General features: G+C 43.6%; 1 pseudogene; it reads right to left on the reverse strand.

Annotated features, from left to right (window-relative positions):
• Positions 1-734: 734 nt before the first annotated feature.
• On the reverse strand, positions 735-13609 carry LOC127417821 (uncharacterized; annotated as a pseudogene).
• Positions 13610-18862: the final 5253 nt, after the last annotated feature.

Here is an 18862-nt window from a genome sequence, read left to right on the forward strand (position 1 = left end):
AGAACTTTTGCATGTATTGCTTTCCACAAACTTTAACAGCAACATCCGAGTGAATGAAATCCAGGCAAGTGCGAACATGCCTGTTCAGAAACAGATCTGCTGGTGATTGACCTGTTGTGCAGTTTGGGGTAGTGCAATACTGCATTAAGAAGAGAGAGATACGATCTTCCAAATCTGTTGTCGAGTGTGCAAGTCTTTTCATTCCACTCTTAAAAGTCTGTACATACCTTTCCGCAAGGCCATTGGTAGCAGGATGCCCTGGGGCGCTTGTAGAATGACGAATGCCATTTTGTTGCATGAACACTCTAAACTCCTCAGACGTGAATTGAGTTCCGTTGTCTGTGACAATGTGCTCGGGCAGCCCATAAGCTGCAAACGGTCTCCTCAGTCTCGTGACAGTGGCATGTGAAGTGAGATTTGGAATTCTGAACACCTCTAACCACTTAGAATATGCATCTACTATTTTCAGGAATGTGTGTTCTAAGAAAGGCCCAGCGAAATCTATATGTAGTCTTTTCCAGCACTGGCCAGGAAATTCCCAAGGATGTAAAGGGACCTGATTTGGAGCTTTTTGTTCCTTCTGACATGTCTCGCATGTTTTGCTAACCTGCTCCAAATCTGCATCCCCTTTAGGCCACCGCACATACTTGCGAGCAAGTGCTTTCATCTCGACTATTCCCATGTGACCTACATGCAATTCCTTCAGCATGTCTTCCTCAGTTTATCAGGAATTATCACTCTGGTACCCCAGAGAACACAACCTCTCTCTGCAGACAATTCATATCTGCGTGAGTGAAAAGTTTCAAACTTTCATCCACCTCCATTGGCCACCCCTCCATGACATACTTGAGCACCTTTGTTAGCACCTTGTCCATGCACATCGCACGTGCTACCTGATCTGCATTCAAGGGAGCCTGTTCAAAATGTTCAGTTAACAACGCATTAATGTTCTCTGACAGGGCTGCTGTACCCTCATCACTCGTGTCAGCCAGAGGCACCCGTGAAAGACCATCTGCATTACCGTGTTTCTCTGAGGGACAGTATTCAATAACATAGTCATAAGCTGAAAGAATTATTGCCCATCTCTGAATCCTTGCTGCTGCCATTGTGGGTAGACTTTTATGTTCCCCAAACAAAGTCAACAAGGGCTTATGATCAGTCACCATCCTGAATTTCCTTCCCCACAGATATTGGTGAAACTTTTTAACTCCGAAAATGAGTGCTAACCCTTCTTTCTCAATTTGGGAGTATTTTCTTTCAGCGGGCACCAGAGTCCACGAGGCATAAGCAACAGGACTTTCCTCCCCAGTGGGCATTGTATGTTGCAAAACAGCTCCAGTCCCATAAGCTGAAGAGTCACAAGCTAAGGTGAGTGGTAACTTTGGATCATAGTGTACCAGGACCTTTTAATTTGTCAGCAAGTCTTTACAGTTATCAAAGGCTCTTTGCTCTGCTTGTTTCCACTCCCATTGAACATTATCCCTCAGAAGTCTGTATAATGGAGCTACCACGGTACTTTGGTTTTGCAAAAAACGTCAATAATAGTTCAACAGCCCCAGAAAAGCTCTCAGCTCCTTTACACATGTGGGTGCTGGTGCCTGCTTGATTGCTATAACTTTGTTTGAAGATGGATGAAGGCCTTGGCTGTCAAGCACATACCCCAAATATTCAATCTGTCTATTTCCAAACTCACATATTGACTGTTTCACTCTTAAGCCGTTCTCTTGCTATCTCTGCAGCACCCCCTGCAATTTCTGCAAATGATCTTGTTCTGTTCTCCTAGTCACCAGCAGATCATCCAAGTACATTACAACATCAAGGCCTTTCATGATGATTTCCATGATTCTCTGGAATATCAAGGGCGCGGCACTGACACCAAAAGGAAGTCTATTATAAACGAATAACCCTCTGTGTGTGGTGATAGTTACCAGCTGTTTCAACTCATCATCCAGCAGGACCTGTTGGTATGCTGAAGCCAGGTAAATTTTTGAGAACACGGTTCCTCCACTCAATGTCGCCATCAGTTCCTCAATCCGTGGTAGTGGAAAGTCTCAGTAACACCCGCTTGGTTTACCGTCAATTTGTAATCTCCACATAGTCTTATGGTTTTGTCCTTCTTCACTACCGGTACTATGGGTACGGCCCATTCACTGTGTTTCACTGGAGTTATTATTTGGGCCTCTTCTAAATGGTCCAGTTCTGCATTAACCTGTGCCTTCATGGCAAAAGGTAATAGACGACTCTAACAGAAACATGGAGCAACTTTAGGGTTCACCAGTATCTTTGCTTTGACCCCACGGAGCGTGCCCAATTCATCTTTAAACACCTCAGAGCACAAGTCCAGCACCTCTTCAAGGGACTTTGCTTGGTGCACTTGACTGACATGTTTTATTTTTTTCCAATTTAATGTGAGTTTTGCAGCCAATTCATGCCACACAAGGCTGGCCCCTCCCTTTAACTACAATCAAGGGTAGCTGCTCGCTCTGGTTTTCATAATTAACAGTAGCTTGAAACTGTCCTAACACAGGCATGATCTCTCCTGTGTATGTTTAAAGCTTGATGCCTGCAACATCTAGTGGCTCTACTGAGAATGCATCTTGAAACAATTTCTTAGATATGATACTCACTGCAGCACCAGTATCAATTTCCATCAGAATATTTTTGCCATTACTCTAAAAGTTTCAGTGAATGACTTTTTCCTGTCTTCATTAGTAAGCAGCGTAAAACATGGGTAACTCAGTTTCTTCCGCCCCCACATATCTAGTGTTTTTTTTCAGTTTGCTGTTTACTTCTTGCTGCTTCCCTTTTTGCTCTACATGCTCTTTTGATATGGCCCATCTTTCCACAGTTATGACATTTGGCCTCTCTAAAGTTGCATACCTGTGGGCTGTGGTTTTTTCCGTGACATTTATAGCATATTTTCCCTCTTTTTTTCAGAATGTTGCGCCTCCACTTTATGCACAATTCCCGAGCATGAGTCATGCCCTCTCAACTGCTGCGTATATTTCTCCGCAGTCTTCATGCACAATGTGATCAAAAAATGCACATGCAAAAGTCAAATTAGACTCCGACAATAGTCGTCTTTGGCAGGCTTCGTTGCAGATCCCACTTACGAAACGATCACGTAGTGCCTCATCCAACGTAGCCCCAAACTCGCAGCTCACAGCACACTGTTTCAGCTCTGCTGCATCATCACCGACTCATCAGCTCTTTGATTGCAATGATTAAAATGGAATCTCTCCAAAATCAATAGTGGCTTAGACTCAAAATGGCTCTTTAAAGTGACCACAATGTCATTGTAAGACTTATCTTTCAGCTTCTCTGGTTGTACAAAATTTCTCAGTATCCCATAGGTAGTAGCTCCCATCACACTCAGTAAGGTTGCAACCTGTCTCTCCTCTATGTCATTCGCCATAAAGAATTGTTCCAACCGTTCAATGTAAGCCGACCAAGACTCTGTCTTTGGAGCAAACTCTCCTATACTTCCTATGAGAGCCATATTTGTACACCTTTATCCTCGTCGACAATTATTTTGCTGTGATGTATTAACCAAAAAACAAAACACACGAGACGCTTGTCCGAACTTAGTGCCATCTTTTTTACTGTGTTACTTCCCAACAACATTTCCCAGCATGCACCAACATACTACAACAATGGAATCTCTAGTGTTCCAAAAATATATAAGAACCAACATCTTAATACATTACAGTCCTTTTCCTCTTAGGCCCGGATAACACAACGACTTAGTTTTACAAAAACTTTTTGAAATGTGGACTCTTCAGACCAAAAAACACAGTTCCACTGTTCTACTTTCCATCTAAGATGAGACTGAGCCCACAGAACTCGGCAGCACTTCTGACAGTGTTGATGTAGGGCTTCTGCTTTGCATAGTAAAGTCTTAACTTGCATCTGTGGATGCAGCGGTGAATGGTGTTGATTAACAAAAATTTACTAAAGCAATCCCAAGCACATGTTCATGATATCCATTACAGATGAATGATCAAAGATCATGTGCATTCAGAAGTGGTTTTCGTCTTGCCCTTTACGCGCTGAGATTTGACCAGGTTCCTTGAATCTTTTAAGTATATTATGCACTGTAGAGGGTGAAATGCCCAAAATCCTTCCAATTTGTCTTTGGGGAACATTGTTCTCAAAGTGCTGGATTATTTGCTGAAGCATCTGTTGGCAAATTGACAAGTCTTGAATGATCTTTGCTCTTGAAGGACTAGGCTGATTTTGGAGGCTCCCTATATACTATGACATCACTGTTCTGCAAGCATTGTGTGTAGTTTAAAATTGCAAATGGAGAAAACGAAACGCTGATAGAGAAGCCCCCTGTGTTTCTCCTTTCTGGGAACATTTTCTTTTTGCAGTCAATTACAACAGTGATGCTCAAAAGACGTTTACAAAACAGGCACTGTTTGCAGGCATCGCTCAACACGAGTGCTGTATACTGGTAATATATGTCAATAATGCATGTGAAGTTTTATTTAAAACGCGCACGCAAGTCCTTCCTTTTTCCTTGCGCTGCTGTAATCTATCACAAGCGTCAATAATGTGCTTTGATTAATGCCATTAAAATGCCATTATAGTAATATATTGATACATGATTAATCATTTACGCCGACATCACTGTTGGGCCTCATGTATTCAGATAGAAGACAAAGACAGGCCTTACACAGTCATAAAACCTAACTCAGGCCCCCACATACCAGGTCATAAATTATACTGATAAAACTTGCGCCAAAATCAAACAAAGGGAGTCCAAAACAGACTACAAATCCCATGAAGCCTTGCTCATTAAAGGATCGAACTCTCAACTCCTATTGGATGAGGCACACAACAGAACATCCCTCAAACCATGACATCATCAGGAGTAGAATTACCTCTGAAATGCTTCCGGGATTTGCTTCCAACAACTTTGTTCACCGAGTATAGACGTAGCTCATCGCTGCTCTCAGGTGCAACCTCGTGGCACAAGGAAGTAATGTCTGACTTGAAACTGTGGCCATACAATCTCCATCTCGCTGGACGAGTTGAGATTACTCTGTGTTCCACCGAACACTCTAATGGATCTGAAGGAGACCGCCGAGCAATCCGCATCTTCATCTGTTTGCCTGCAGAAGTGAAGAGATTAAAGATTTCTCTTCCATCTTCAATCAAGTCGAAATTTCTGATTTCTCCGCCAGCCCGCCGAGAAGCAGTCAGCCGTACGCCCACTGACAGAGCAAGGAAACGGCCTCCCGTCAATCACCCGAGTCTCAAGGAACAGGGTCAGGTTCTTGTGTTTCAAGGTTTTTTGCGTGTACAGTTTACAGACCGCCATGTCCGTTCATTATTAATACTCAAGGTATTAATTATCACAAATCTGTTTTGCTGTATTGTGGTCCAACCAAATTGGACTGTTGTGCAATTTCGCCATCGCGGGTGAGACAGGTAAACTGAGTTCATCCATTAAAGAGTCAAAAAATGCGGGACTGTTTACGAGCCATCTCTGAGTGATAAACTAACAGCTGCTTTCTTTCCTACGATCGCGAAATCGGCTTTAGGGCCGTCACTTTATTCTCTCTCTCTCTCGTACTAACCACACACACACACACACACTCGCTCTCTCACACACACACACACACCCTCATGTGTTATAGAATTATTTTTATTTCCATATCTAATCATATCACTGTTTAGTTTGTAGTTGTAAGTCGGAAGTTTATTGACTGCATTGTATTAATTATTAATTGATATTACTGCATAAATAAACTTTGTTTATATTACAAAGAGAAGTGTTTTGGTTTGTTTTGCATACGCCTGTGTCATGCTGACGGGATGTCAGTGCTCAGATTCAAGCCTTCATTCATTGTTTTTTTCCCTGAAAATCTATATTCTTCGGATGTCGATTTTCCTAAGAAAACAATCTACTATTGAGACTGTTAGACTATCTGGTTATTAGTCCCTGATTCCAGGGTGGTGCCTTGTCAATGTTAATCCTTATTAATATTCTACTGATTTTTGATAATTGATAATTATCTTTGATGATTGTTGAATTTGAATGATCAATAAGCTAGTGTTAATTTTAATTAATGTTTCATCGTTGTTAACAATTAACGATTAACTTTGATAATTGTTGATTTAAAGGATTAGAAAAAGCTAACATTGATTCTCATCAATGTTCTATTGATTTTAATAATTAATATTTGTCTTTGATAATTATTAATTATTGCTAATAACCAAACCCGCTCCTAAACATAGCACACTACATTTACTGGAGCCCCATATGAGGTTTTAATGAGTTAGATTCAATTAATTAATTTAAATATTAATTAATAACTAAATAAATAATTATTAATTATTTCTGATAGTAACACTGATCTAAACAACCAGTAAAGCCCTACATCACCAAGGGAAAGAGCCGCAGGTGAGCCGAAACTGCACACACTCCCTTCCATTTTTTAAGCAGGCATTCAGTGCTAATTCAGACAGACATGAAACAATAACTAAAGCACTTGGGGTGTTCATGAGGGATTTCCATATATGATTAAAATACTCAAGCAGCATAATCACAACATCCCTTCTCGTATGCACTCTAATAGCAAGGTTATTCCTTTTATAGTTATGTACAACTTCTGAATATAATGTTGAGATGAGTTTGAAGTGCACTTTATGTTGATGCATGTAGTGTATTAGTGCAGGTATTAAGTTAAAATGATGATTTAGTAATTAGAGAAAAAATATTTTTTTTTTTAGTTAAGGACCCTGACAAAAATTAACCATGGTTTTACTATAGTAATATTGTAGTAACCATGACTGCTGTCACCATGGTTTTCTGAGCAGAAATCATGGTTTTGATACAATTAACCATGGTTTTATAACAGTAATACGTCATGGTTACTTGTGTAACCTCCATTCCCTGATGGAGGGAACGAGACATTGTGTCGATGTAGTGACACTAGGGGTCACTCTTGGGAGCCCGAGACACTTCTGGTCTTTGATAAAAGGCCAATGAAAATTGGCGAGTGGTATTTGCACGCCACTCCCCCGGACATACGGGTATAAAAGGAGCAACCACTCATTCAGGTTTTATTCTGAGGAGCCGATATAAGGTCTGGCCATTTCAGCGGGTAGTTCAGCGTTGTGGCAGGAGGGACACAAAGTCTCGTTCCCTCCATCAGGGAATGGAAGTTACACAAGTAACCATGACGTTCCCTGTCTGTCACTCACTCGACGTTGTGTCGATGTAGTGACACTAGGGGTCCCTATACGAAACGCCACAATTGGCTGAACTGTGTTACGTGAACTGGCGGTGTGTGGTGGGCAGACTACTGTGTGCCTCATAGCCAGCACACCAGGTCGACACGTAACCTCCCCCAGCATAGTTATGAGTGTCGAACGGCCCTTTGGGGACAAGTCGACTACCCAAAAGATAGAGACAGGCTAACCCAGTCGTGGCCTCTTTTCCCCTTCTTTTATCCACTCCCTAAAAAAGAAGGGGGATTATCTGACTGGGCCGCCAGGTCTAGTCGGGGGGTGTCCCTCCCAAGGGGAAGACACCGCGGAGACCACACCTCGCCCAACGAGAGGTGGGGGGATATTTAAGTGGAAAAATACGTCACATGGTCTTTCTGACCATGTGGAGATTCTTCAAGGTAGATCCTACCCAACGGGGGAGGAGTTACTACAAACATGGAGACTGGGGCAGAGGGGCTCTGCCCAAGGAAGACGCAGTTTGCCAACAGGGAAACAAACTATCAGAAGATATATATTGCATGGGGTTAGCCTTACAGGGAACCACCACATGCGAAGCACCTACCCCAGAACAGGACTCTTGGTTAGCACGTGTATTAGGCTGGCAGCGAGTAGTGAACACTACTGGGAATTAATGGCGCACGTCTTCAGCTCAAAAGGAGGTGGAAGGTGCTATGTGCAAGTGATACACCCGGCCGGCTATCCCGGGCTAATCCGCATGTATTGCGTGCCACTACCTGGGATGAAACCGGTTCCACCCGGAGGTTGTAGAACCTTGCAAAGGTGTTGGGTGTTGCCCAGCCTGTTGCTTTGCAAATGTCTATTGGAGAGGCACCCCTGGCCAGGGCCCAGGAGGCTGCTACATCCCTGGTAGAATGGGCTTGTAGCTCTACTGGGGGCGGCATGTTCTGGGCATGATATGCCATAGTTATGGCGTCAATGAGCCAGTGGGCGATCCTCTGCTTGGAGACAGCACTTCCTTTCCGCTGTGCACCAGAGCAGACAAAGAGCTGCTCAGAGATCCTAAAGCTCTGCGTGCGATCCCAATAGATGTGTAAAGCATGCACCGGACACAGCAACGACAGGGCTGGGTCTGCCTCCTCCTGGGGCAGCACTTGCAGGTTCACCAACTGGTCCCTAAAAGGGGTGGTGGGAACCTTGGGCACATAGCCCGGTCGGGGTCTCAGGATCACGTGAGAGTAGCCCGGACCGAACTCCAGGCATGTTTCGCTGACAGAGAACGCTTGCAGGTCTCCTACCCGCTTGATGGAAGTGAGCACAGTCAGGAGGGCAGTCTTCAAGGAGAGTGCCTTAAGCTGACTGCAAAGGCTCAAAGGGGGCTCTCTGTAGACCCTGAAGAACTACAGAGAGGTCCGATGAGGGAACGAGGCGCAGTCTGGGGGGATTCAGGTTCCTGGCACCTCTTTGGAACCTGATGATCAGGTCGTGCTTCCCTAAGGACTTACCGTCGACTGCGTCGTAGTGTGCTGCTATGATGGCAACGTTCACCTTCAAGGTGGAAGGGGACAGTCTCCCTTCCAACCTCTCCTGCAGGAAGGAAAGCACTGATCCGACTGCGCATCTCTGGGGGTCTTCCTGTCGGGAAGAACAACACTTAGCGAACCGCAGGTGGTAGACCGGGGGTTGTCGCGAGGAGCGTGAGGTCCGAGAACCACGCCTGCAAGTAGGCTCACTGGGGGAAATGCATATTTGCGCATGCCAGGGGGCCAGCTGTGTGCCAGCATGTTTATGCCGAGGGGGGCCTCGGTCAGGGCGTACCAGAGCGGGCAGTGGGGAGGATTCTTGGGAGGCGAACAGGTCCACCTGTGTCCATCCGAATTGACTCCAAATCAGCTGGACCACCTGAGGGTGGAGTCTCCACTCTCCCCTGAGGGTAACCTGTCATGACAGCACGTCCGCTGTAGTTTTGAGGTTGCCCGGGATGTGAATGGCTCGCAGCGACTTGAAGTGCTGCTGACTCCAGAGGAGGAGACGGCGGGCGAGTTGTGACATATAATGAGAGCGCAGACCGCCTTGGCAGTTGACATATGCTACCATTGCCGTGTTGTCTGTCTGAACTAACATGTGCTTGCCCTGGATCAATGGCCGAAACCTCCACAGGGCGAGCAGAATTGCCAACAACTCGAGGCAGTTGATGTGCCAATGCAGTCGCGGGCCCGTCCATAAGCCGGCGGCTGCGTGCCCGTTGCAAACAGTGCCCCAGCCTGTTTTGGAGGCATCCATCATGACCACGACACGCCTGGAGACCAGTTCTAGGGGAACACCTGCCCGTAGAAATGAGAGGTTGGTCCAAGGGCTGAAAAGATGGTGACAGACCGGTGTGATGACCACGCGATGTGTCCCACAGTGCCATGCCCATCTTGGGACTTGAGTCTGAAGCCAGTGCTGAAGCGGTCTCATATGCATCAACCTGAGCGGGGTGGCCACCGCTGTGGATGCCATATGCCCCAGTAGCCTCTGAAAAACTTTCAGTGGAACCACTGTTTTCTGTTTGAACGCCTTCAAACAGACCAAACAGTGTTTGTTCGTGAGGCGCACTGTCAAAGAGACCGAGTCCAACTCTGCAAACCAAAAAAAGAGATGCTCTGAACCGGGAGGAGCTCGGTGGTTGACCCGAAGCCCTAGTCGGCTGAGGTGTGAGAGCACCAAGTCCCTGTGTGCGCACAACATATCCCCAGAGTGAGCTAAGATTAGACAGTCATCGAGATAGTTAAGAATGTGAATGCCCACCTCCCTTACTTGAAGACTCTCCACAGGGTTGGAAAGACCTTGTGACGTATCCTTCAACTTAAATATCCCCCCCTCTCTTTGGGCCAGGTGTGGTCTCTGCTGTGTCTTCCCCTTGGGAGGGACACCCCCCGACTAGACCTGGCGGCCCAGTCGGATAATCCCCCTTCTTTTTTAGGAAGTGGAAAAAAGAGAAGGGGAAAAGAGGCCATGACTGGGTTAAGCCTGTCTCTATCTCTTGGGTAGTCGACTTGTCCCCAAAAAGGGCCGTTCGACACTCATAACTATGTTGGGGGAGGTTACGTGTCGACCTGATGTGCTGGCTATGAAGCGCACAGTAGTCTGCCCACCACACATCGCCAGTTCACGTAACACAGTTCAGCCAATTGTGCCGTTTCGTATAGGGACCCCTAGTGTCACTACATCGACACATCGTCGAGTGAGTGACAGATATGGAATGTCATGGTTACTTGTGTAACCTCCGTTCCCTGATGGAGGGAACGAGACGTTGTGTCCCTCCTGCCACAACGCTGAACTACCTGCTGAAATGGCCGGACCTTATACCGGCTCCTCAGCATAAAACCTGAATGAGTGGTTGCATACCAGCTCCTTTTATACCCGTATGTCCGGGGGAGCGGCATGCAAATACCACTCGCCAATTTTCATTGGCCTTTTATCAAAGACCAGAGGTGTCTCGGGCTCCCAAGAGTGACCCCTAGTGTCACTACATCGACACAACATTTCGTTCCCTCCATCAGTGAATGGAGGTTCCACAAGTAACCATGACATTCTGTGCTTACAGCTGAGTGCACAGAGCATTCTTGCAACATCAGCACTTTCAGTGTCCTCAAATGCCCTTTCCTAGGTCACACAGTCCAGGCTTTCTATGTTAGTTCTTTTCTATAATCTAGTACATTTAATATAAAAATATTAACTATAGTTACAATAGTGGGGGATGTCAAGAAATGGATCGATTATCTCGAGTCATCGGAGAGGGAATTAGCTGTAATCCACTAGCGACCAAGGTGGATTTGGAGCATGTCTGGGAAAAGTTGGAGGATTTGGAGAAACGTAACCGGCAGAATAACGTCTGAATTGTTGGAATTCCTGAGGAAGAAGAAGGTCAGGATATGGTGAAATTCCTGGACGGGCTCTTTCCGAGTCTTTTGTGACAGACCCTGAAAGCAGATAACATCAAATGTCCACTAAAAACTAAGTTAGTGTCAAATAACTGAAAGGCAATAAATTTTTTTCTGCAAACTGCTCTCATGCAAAAGCAAAACATTTATAGCTGCCACTAAATTGATTTATTGGGCAGAAACCATTTAAAATGATGCTTTACTTAGTAAAACCTTGGTCAAAACCTGTCTTTGAGATGTTCTAAGTATAGGACTTCAAGCATTTGTATTGTGCATCTCTAATACTTCTAATACATTATAGACACTGCAGTATGGGAAAAGTTGGAGGATTTGAAGAACCGTAACTGGTGGAATAACATCCAAGTTGTTGGAATTCCTGAGGACAAAGAAAGTAGGATACGGTGAAATTCCTGGATGGGCTCTTTCCGAGTCTGCTTGACATAACAGGCCATAAGCTTGAAATTGACAAAGATCTCATGTTACATGAGGCGAGGAGTAAAGGAAGGCTTTCTTGGAAGAACCACAGCATTTTTTTGTTCCCAGACTTTGCAAATTCGACAAGAGAGAAACGTGATCAATTCAAGGAATGCAAGAAACTCTTACATCAATGGAAGGTCACTTTTGCACTGATGTTCCTGGCCAAATTGAGAATAGATGCTAAGGATGGCCGTAAATTATTTACATGTCCCCAGCAAGCGATGTCCTTCATAAAGTCAATGGACTGAGTTATTTATTTTGTGGTACTCACGTTGCAGCCAAGTGGACCGACTCACTGAACATTCAATTCACTTTTTTGTTTCTTTTTGTACTGGAGTGTTTAATTCTGACATTTATTTAAATGTTGCCTTGAGTATATGGCTTAACCCAAAATTATGTATTAATAAGTCCCCTTTCTGCTGGTCAGAGTGGATTGTGAGGGAGGTTAATACGCTCGGTGAGAGTGGAGTGTTTAGATCCTTTGAAAATTTGGTTCAACATTTTGGGATTCCCAGATCTCAGTTCTTTAGGTATTTACAGCTGCGCCATCTGCTCTATACTATTTTTGGGAGTAGCATACACCTCCTATAGGAGCAGATACTCTGGGAGTGGTGATTACTACTTTTGGAAAAAGTCATGAGGCATCAGTGTATTATATCATGCTAAATCAGAGTCTGGGGGATGGAGCTTTAACTTCTATCAAGAGATTATGGGAGAAAGATTCAAACTTGGTATTGGAGGAGGGAGTGTGGGCTAGGATTCTAAAAAATGTCAAGTCTTGCCTTATGCAATTCAAGATTTTACATCGATTATATTGGACTCCCTCTAGATTGTACAGGCTTGGTCTTAAAGACACACCCACCTGCTGGCAATGCCAATCAGAAGATGGAGACACAACCCATGTTTTTTGGTGGTGTGTTAAGATCCAAGAATTTGTGGGAGTTAAATGTTGATTCAGTGTATATATGTTTTGTTTTTCTTTGTGATCTGTACAAATCAATAAAAAAATGTTAATTGGAAAAAAGAAAAATGAAAGAACAAACCACTTTGAAAAAACAGGAAAGGCCATTCCTCCTTAATCTCTGAAATGGATGGTCCAGGGACATTGATAATGTATAGGTGTTGGAGAATATAGGTCTTCTCCATTAGTGACTCAGCTCTTTCTGCCCCAGTCATTCCTTCATCAGAAAAGATGTTGAGCAGCTGCATTTTCATGTTCTCTAATGATACAGTTGTTTCTCCCAAAGGAAGTTCCATGGGACACAACCTCACACATACATACATGTCCACAGGGCCTCTAGTCACACGTCTTTCTGCATCAGTGTGAAATCTCCTTTCTCTGCGTCATCGTGCAAAAGTAGTTTTTCCTGTTTTTGTATTCCATTCTTGTTTAATTTGCTGTAGAAAGGAGTAACACCCATCTCCCACCATGTCACCATTTTTTCCAACATCAGCAAAACATTTGGTGTAATCCTTCACAATAGACTGAATGACGCTGTGACACATAGTTCTGGTAGGGTTAGTATCATGATGTAACATCTGATCCACAACTTCCTTTACCATATCTTTCCTGTTGCCAGGTGATGGCCTTGTTTGATTTGCTATAGCATTACAAACTCCCGTTGGCATCCGATCCCAGTTGACATGAAAGTCTACATACCATGGGCTGATAATCAGTGGGGATGACAACGAGTAGTTAGAAGTGCTCTGGGAGCAGGAGGGTAGTGCATGAGAAGCACTCCAACTGCTTGTGGAGTCAATAACTTCTTGTGACTGAACTGTTGTTTGATCTAGAAATGATGGAGGAAGAGGGACAGTATATTGTCTTAAATTGTGACAGATTCCTTTGCCATACCTCTAATTGTTTTTAGCCTATGGGCATTGACAGTAAGATTAACCATAATTTTGGGACATTTACAATGCAATATTTAGATTCAAAATAAACAGATGAATAAAATAAATTATTGTGGAAAGCAGAGAGTTGGAATGATTAAATGTACCTTCATTTTTAAATGCTTTGAGTAAATCTCGACACTGGATTGGTCTTAAATACTTCTCCAGGTCCTTTTCTTCTATTAAAGCCAGGTATTCCCTGCTTTACATACCAAGGTCTTCTAACCTTTCAAGTAGAGATGTCAGGGATTCACTGGAGAGGCTTGGTAAAACTGACAACACAACTTCCTTTATGTCTTGATTCATTTTCTAAAAGACAGTTTGGAACAGAGGCAAAGCATTATTCAGTTACATGTGAGTGAAACAATATACAAATAATTCTGTCATAGAAACAAAAAAAAATCATTTTCTTTTCTCTTCATTTCTCACATATGTAGAGCCCTACTAAATCTATTAGTAGTCTATTCATTGTTCTTCCATAACTTTAAAGGCTTTAATCTTTACAATTTTTTGTAAATTGGGTATACCAAATTATTTTTCAACAATGCGTTTTGTAACACTGTCTAAAAGGGTAAAAAAAAAAAAAAAGGTGTTTGTTGTTGTTTATTTTTGGTTTGTAATTTTATATTTGTCATTTTATGTTTAAAAGTTTAAAATTGATGTGGAAGTGGTAGAAATAATAGGAAGGTGTATTTTAGGAGATACCTTTAAATTGTTTAGAAATGAAGTGTTTATAATCTGACCCCTAGAGTTCAAGGGGCGGGGTCACGAAAGAAAAAGAGGAGATTTTTCTAGAGAGTTCGGGAGTGCCAGAAGCAAGAGAAAAGAGTACACACATGTAGTGTCTAAAGACTGAGGAAAAGAAAAGGATTTTGATTTGAAAGTAGAAACATTGAACAGCTTAAAGACTGTTGAAGGGAGGAACTGAGTGTCGACAAGACGCTGAGCTCAAAAAAAATTATAGTTTATATTCAACAGTTGCGTGAACCTAAAGTGTGTGCGTGCGCAACGCTCCAAGAGAGTGTCGCAGTTTATCTTGTTTTTTTTTTGTTTCATCTGTGAAAGTATTCGGAAGAGAGACAATGCCCGTGTTTTATTTTATATTAAAGTGTTAAGAAATGGTTGAAGTGTTCGGAGCTCAAGGGATGACTGAGTGAATGCGGAGCGATTTATTAGGAGAGACCGACGTGCTTTCATGGCCTGTGCTGATCGGGCCTATCTACAAGATGGAGGATTTGCCTGGACATGTCATCCGATTCATCTTTGGAAGAGATGGTTTGTGATGGATGCATGGACGACTGGATCTGCTGATCATTTCATTGGTGCATCTTCAAATCTGGTACTGTGTTGTTTTTGGAATCGCTTTCTTGTGGGATCTTGTGAGTACTCCTAACTGTTCGCTAACACATTAATTTGAGCTCTTACCTTGCGCGCCTACAAGAGACGTAAATCCCAGCTGGGTAATTTTCTTTTTTTTTTTTATTTGTTTGGGAATGTATTTTATTTTTTTAAGTATAATGTGAATCTGAATGTTTCATATTTAGTGTGAAATTTGTATTCCATGTGATCACTCATTTGAATTTATTTATTTTTAAAGTTTTTTTTTTTTTGTTTCATATGTGTTGATTTCAATTAACAGTGTTATTAGTTGCTTCAGTTTCAAAGGGAAATAAGAAAAAAAAAGTCAAAAGAATAAATAGTGTTTTCGTATTTTAATCTCCTGTGATCTTTCTGCAGAGAAAGGGGGAGGTTAAAGGGGACATCTGAGTAAATTTCGTTGAGATTGGGGTTTACACGATGTAATGTGGGCACAGTGGTTCATCTACAAAGTTATTTCCAAATGTAACATTAGATATTAAACAGTAAAAATCTGAAGGTCCTGGGTTGTATTTAATTATTAGACATTACTTGGTTAATAAATACTCTTTATGACTAAAGTAAATTTAGATGTGCCTCTCACCCGTAGTTTTTTTAGTTTGAATTTCCCCTAGACATACTTGTATTTTGAGCCAGTGCATTGGTGAGAGGGCTACACATAATTAAGCCAGAGCTTCACAACTGAATTTATATATGGCAACCATACTACTTTTACATCACAAAATATGTGGACATTTTCCTTCCCTAACTGTGCTGCCCCTGTTGTTGATTTTTCTCCATCCCTGCTTTCTCACAAAGTTTCTAAAAAGGAATGGTGAAGAGAGATTGAAGTATGTTACACAATTCATAAGCTTTAAGTGTATAATAATCAAGCAAATGCTCTTGTTTGATGCAGACATATTTTGTTTCAGTTGAAACTGATTCACAGTTGACACCCATGTCTCTCAACATATCAAAAGTATATTTCTCTGTAACAAACAACACAGAATCATGGACAGTAATGACAAGAACAATCTTCCCAACATAATGTTCTTCATCACTATTCCTGAGCAAAACAAACATCCCCTTCCTGTACAAAGTGCCTTTCACTGTGACTTCATTACATGCCACTGCAGACTGTGACTGAAAATTGAAACTGGCCACCGATTGCCTAATCCTCTCATTGTAATCATCCACATGAAACTCTGTACCTCTTTGTACTTGCATAGTTGGAGGAATCAAGTTGCCTGCACTAAGATACGCTTGTAGAAGTTGATGTTTTTCTGCCAGAGTTCTGCACAGATTTTTAAAGGTATGTAGTTTTCTGGCACATTGCTTGAAAAAGGCGTGTTTGCTTTCAAACCTTAAAGTCCACAAGTAAATAAGTGGACCAAAGTGAAGAATAAGTTCAGGATAATGGCACATATAATGATGCTTTGGTTTTAAGGGATGATTAGGGAAAATGGATTTCCTATTGTAGATATACTCTTCAAATAGGACTCTCAGGTATGCTACTTGGCTAGCTGAGATATCTGGTGCACAAACCAGCTCCACTATCTCTTTTAGTTGCAAGATGAGCTGCCACGCCTCATTTTCACAGAGATTCATAATTCTATCACCCACAAAGAGAGGCAGCAACATGAGAAAGCACCAGTTTTGAACTGTGTGTCCAATTAATCTCTCACTTCCTTGAGAGAGGTCTGCTGGTTTGTCATTGGCATCATTTCCATTATATGAAAATTGTTTTTTGCATCGATTTAATTGGATATATGTGAAGTGTTTCTCCTCTACTAGCTGATGAATGCACAAAGCAAGGTCATAAGATACAACACCCTCAAACAAGTCGTGGTCTTAACAAGGGGGAACCAAGGCTGGCAAACATGAAAAAAATGCAAGCTTGTTAAAAGGAAAGTCAGACTTGATGCCACATGCAGACTGTGTGGCGGCAGTGTCTAAATCATTCAGATAACTTTTGTATGAATGTACCGTTCTTGCATTGCCACACTGGTTCACTCATAAATGTGTCTTTGTTGATATCACAAAAGCGGCAAAAATTATCAGCCGTACTGAAGTTCTCCACAAAGCCACCAATTGCATGGGATCCTGAGTTGTCTCATGAAATAGCAACCAGAGCACGTTTTACAATTCTGCCATCACTTATCACAATGCCTGTGTCCTCTAGAAATTTTTAATCTTTGATTAAAAGTTCAAAAACTTTGTTCATTATAAAGTACATTAAGCTTTGCTCCTTGCATAGAGGGACAAGTTGCACTGGGTCTGTAGTGGATCTATTGTGTGGCAAAATATCAGTCATGGTTAAGTATACAGCTACAACTTTGTTTTTTGTTTTTTCCTGAACCAAGTGGGTTAACAACTTCAAAGACATCTTGGTATAAAATCAGGCCAACAGAAGAAGGTTCTGTTTTGAACAGTACATTAGCCTGAACCCCCATTCCATCTCTAACATCACAATATACATTCTCATTAGGGATTTGCAAACATGTTGGAGCATACTGTTCCTGTATAGACTAACTTTTGAACAATGCAGCCAAAGTATCCAGTACTGGAATATACTGGGCAAAGCACTCTTTGCCATTTTCATCAGTACACAGGAACAATTGCACTGGCTCAACATAATTAAATGCTGTTCAAAAACAGTCTTTCTCTTTTGGTTACTGCCGCGAATCAATCTTGATGCCGGACGCTCGCCAAAATGCGTTTTTGCATCAGCATCTTGAACGGGAGTCTGTGTAAAGCCGGTTCAGTACTCGCAGGTCCAAGATTGGCCGCAACCCACTGCCTTTTTTCGGTACGATGAAGTAGGGGCTGTAAAACCCCTTCTTTATCTCGGCCGGAGGGACAGGTTCTATCGCACCCTTCCGTAGGAGGGTGGCGATCTCCGCGCACAAGGTAGCAGCATTTTTGTCCTTCACCAAAGTGAAGTGGATACCGCTGGACCTGGGCGGATGCCTGGCGTACTGAATCACATAGCCGAGTCGGATGGTCCGGATCAGCCATCGCGACGGATTGGAAAGTGCAAGCCATGCATCCAAGCTCCGTGCAAGGGGGACCAAAGGGACAATCTCGTCAGACATACCAGCAGGTGGGGCCTTGCGGTGGGGCGGAACTCGAGGTGCCACACCATGCCGTGGCCGTGCTGAGTCTAGGGACATCGAAGCACTTACCTGGCTCCTTGTGACCACCCTGGGAACAGCCTAGGATGGGGGAGGAAGAGGCCTGTCCTCGCAACCCGTGGAGACTGTCACATCGGGGGTGGATCTGTGTCACAGCTGGGAGCACAGGGGTGGGGAGACCGCCACTGGAGCACCAATCCTGCAAGGATAAAAATGTGGACGGTGGTCGTGATGGTGGCTGTGCACACCGGTTATGTGACCCAGGGAACAAAGAAATCGCTCTTTTGCTGAACTGTTGGGTACCGCAGCCACTTGGGCATGTGGCAAAATTAAATGAGAAAGCAACAAAAGATTCTCCTCCCGGCCCTCCACCGGGGGATGGAGTGGTCTGCTTACCAGCTCCAAAGAGGGTTTTGTCATCACTGGGTCGCCCATCTCAGGGGCACTTCAAAGCCTTTCATGGGTTCTTGGTGGCCGGACGTGAGACGGGTGGCGTCTGCTTCCTGCGGTGGGCTCCACCCCGGGGCCGGGCCGAAGCGGCGGGCTGCGGCAGAGCCAGTGCAGTCACCGCAGGGGGACACCCTTGGCGACGAGCAGGCAGGGTGTGGAATCTTGAGCCGCGCCGGGGCAGGATATGCTGGATAGCCTCCGTCTGCTGCTTCACCATCGAGAACTGCTGGGCAAAGTCCTCGATGGTGTCACCGAATAGGCCAACCTGGGAGATAGGGGCAGCAAGGAACCGTGCCTTGTCGGCCTCACCCATCTCGACCAGGTTGAGCCAAAGGTGGCACTCCTGGACCACTAAGGTGGACATCACCTGCCCGAGAGACCACGATGTGACTTTCGTCTCCCGGAGAGCGAGGTCTGTCACTGAGC

This window comes from Myxocyprinus asiaticus, chromosome 27 (assembly GCF_019703515.2).
Source record: "Myxocyprinus asiaticus isolate MX2 ecotype Aquarium Trade chromosome 27, UBuf_Myxa_2, whole genome shotgun sequence".
Lineage (NCBI taxonomy): Eukaryota > Metazoa > Chordata > Actinopteri > Cypriniformes > Catostomidae > Myxocyprinus > Myxocyprinus asiaticus.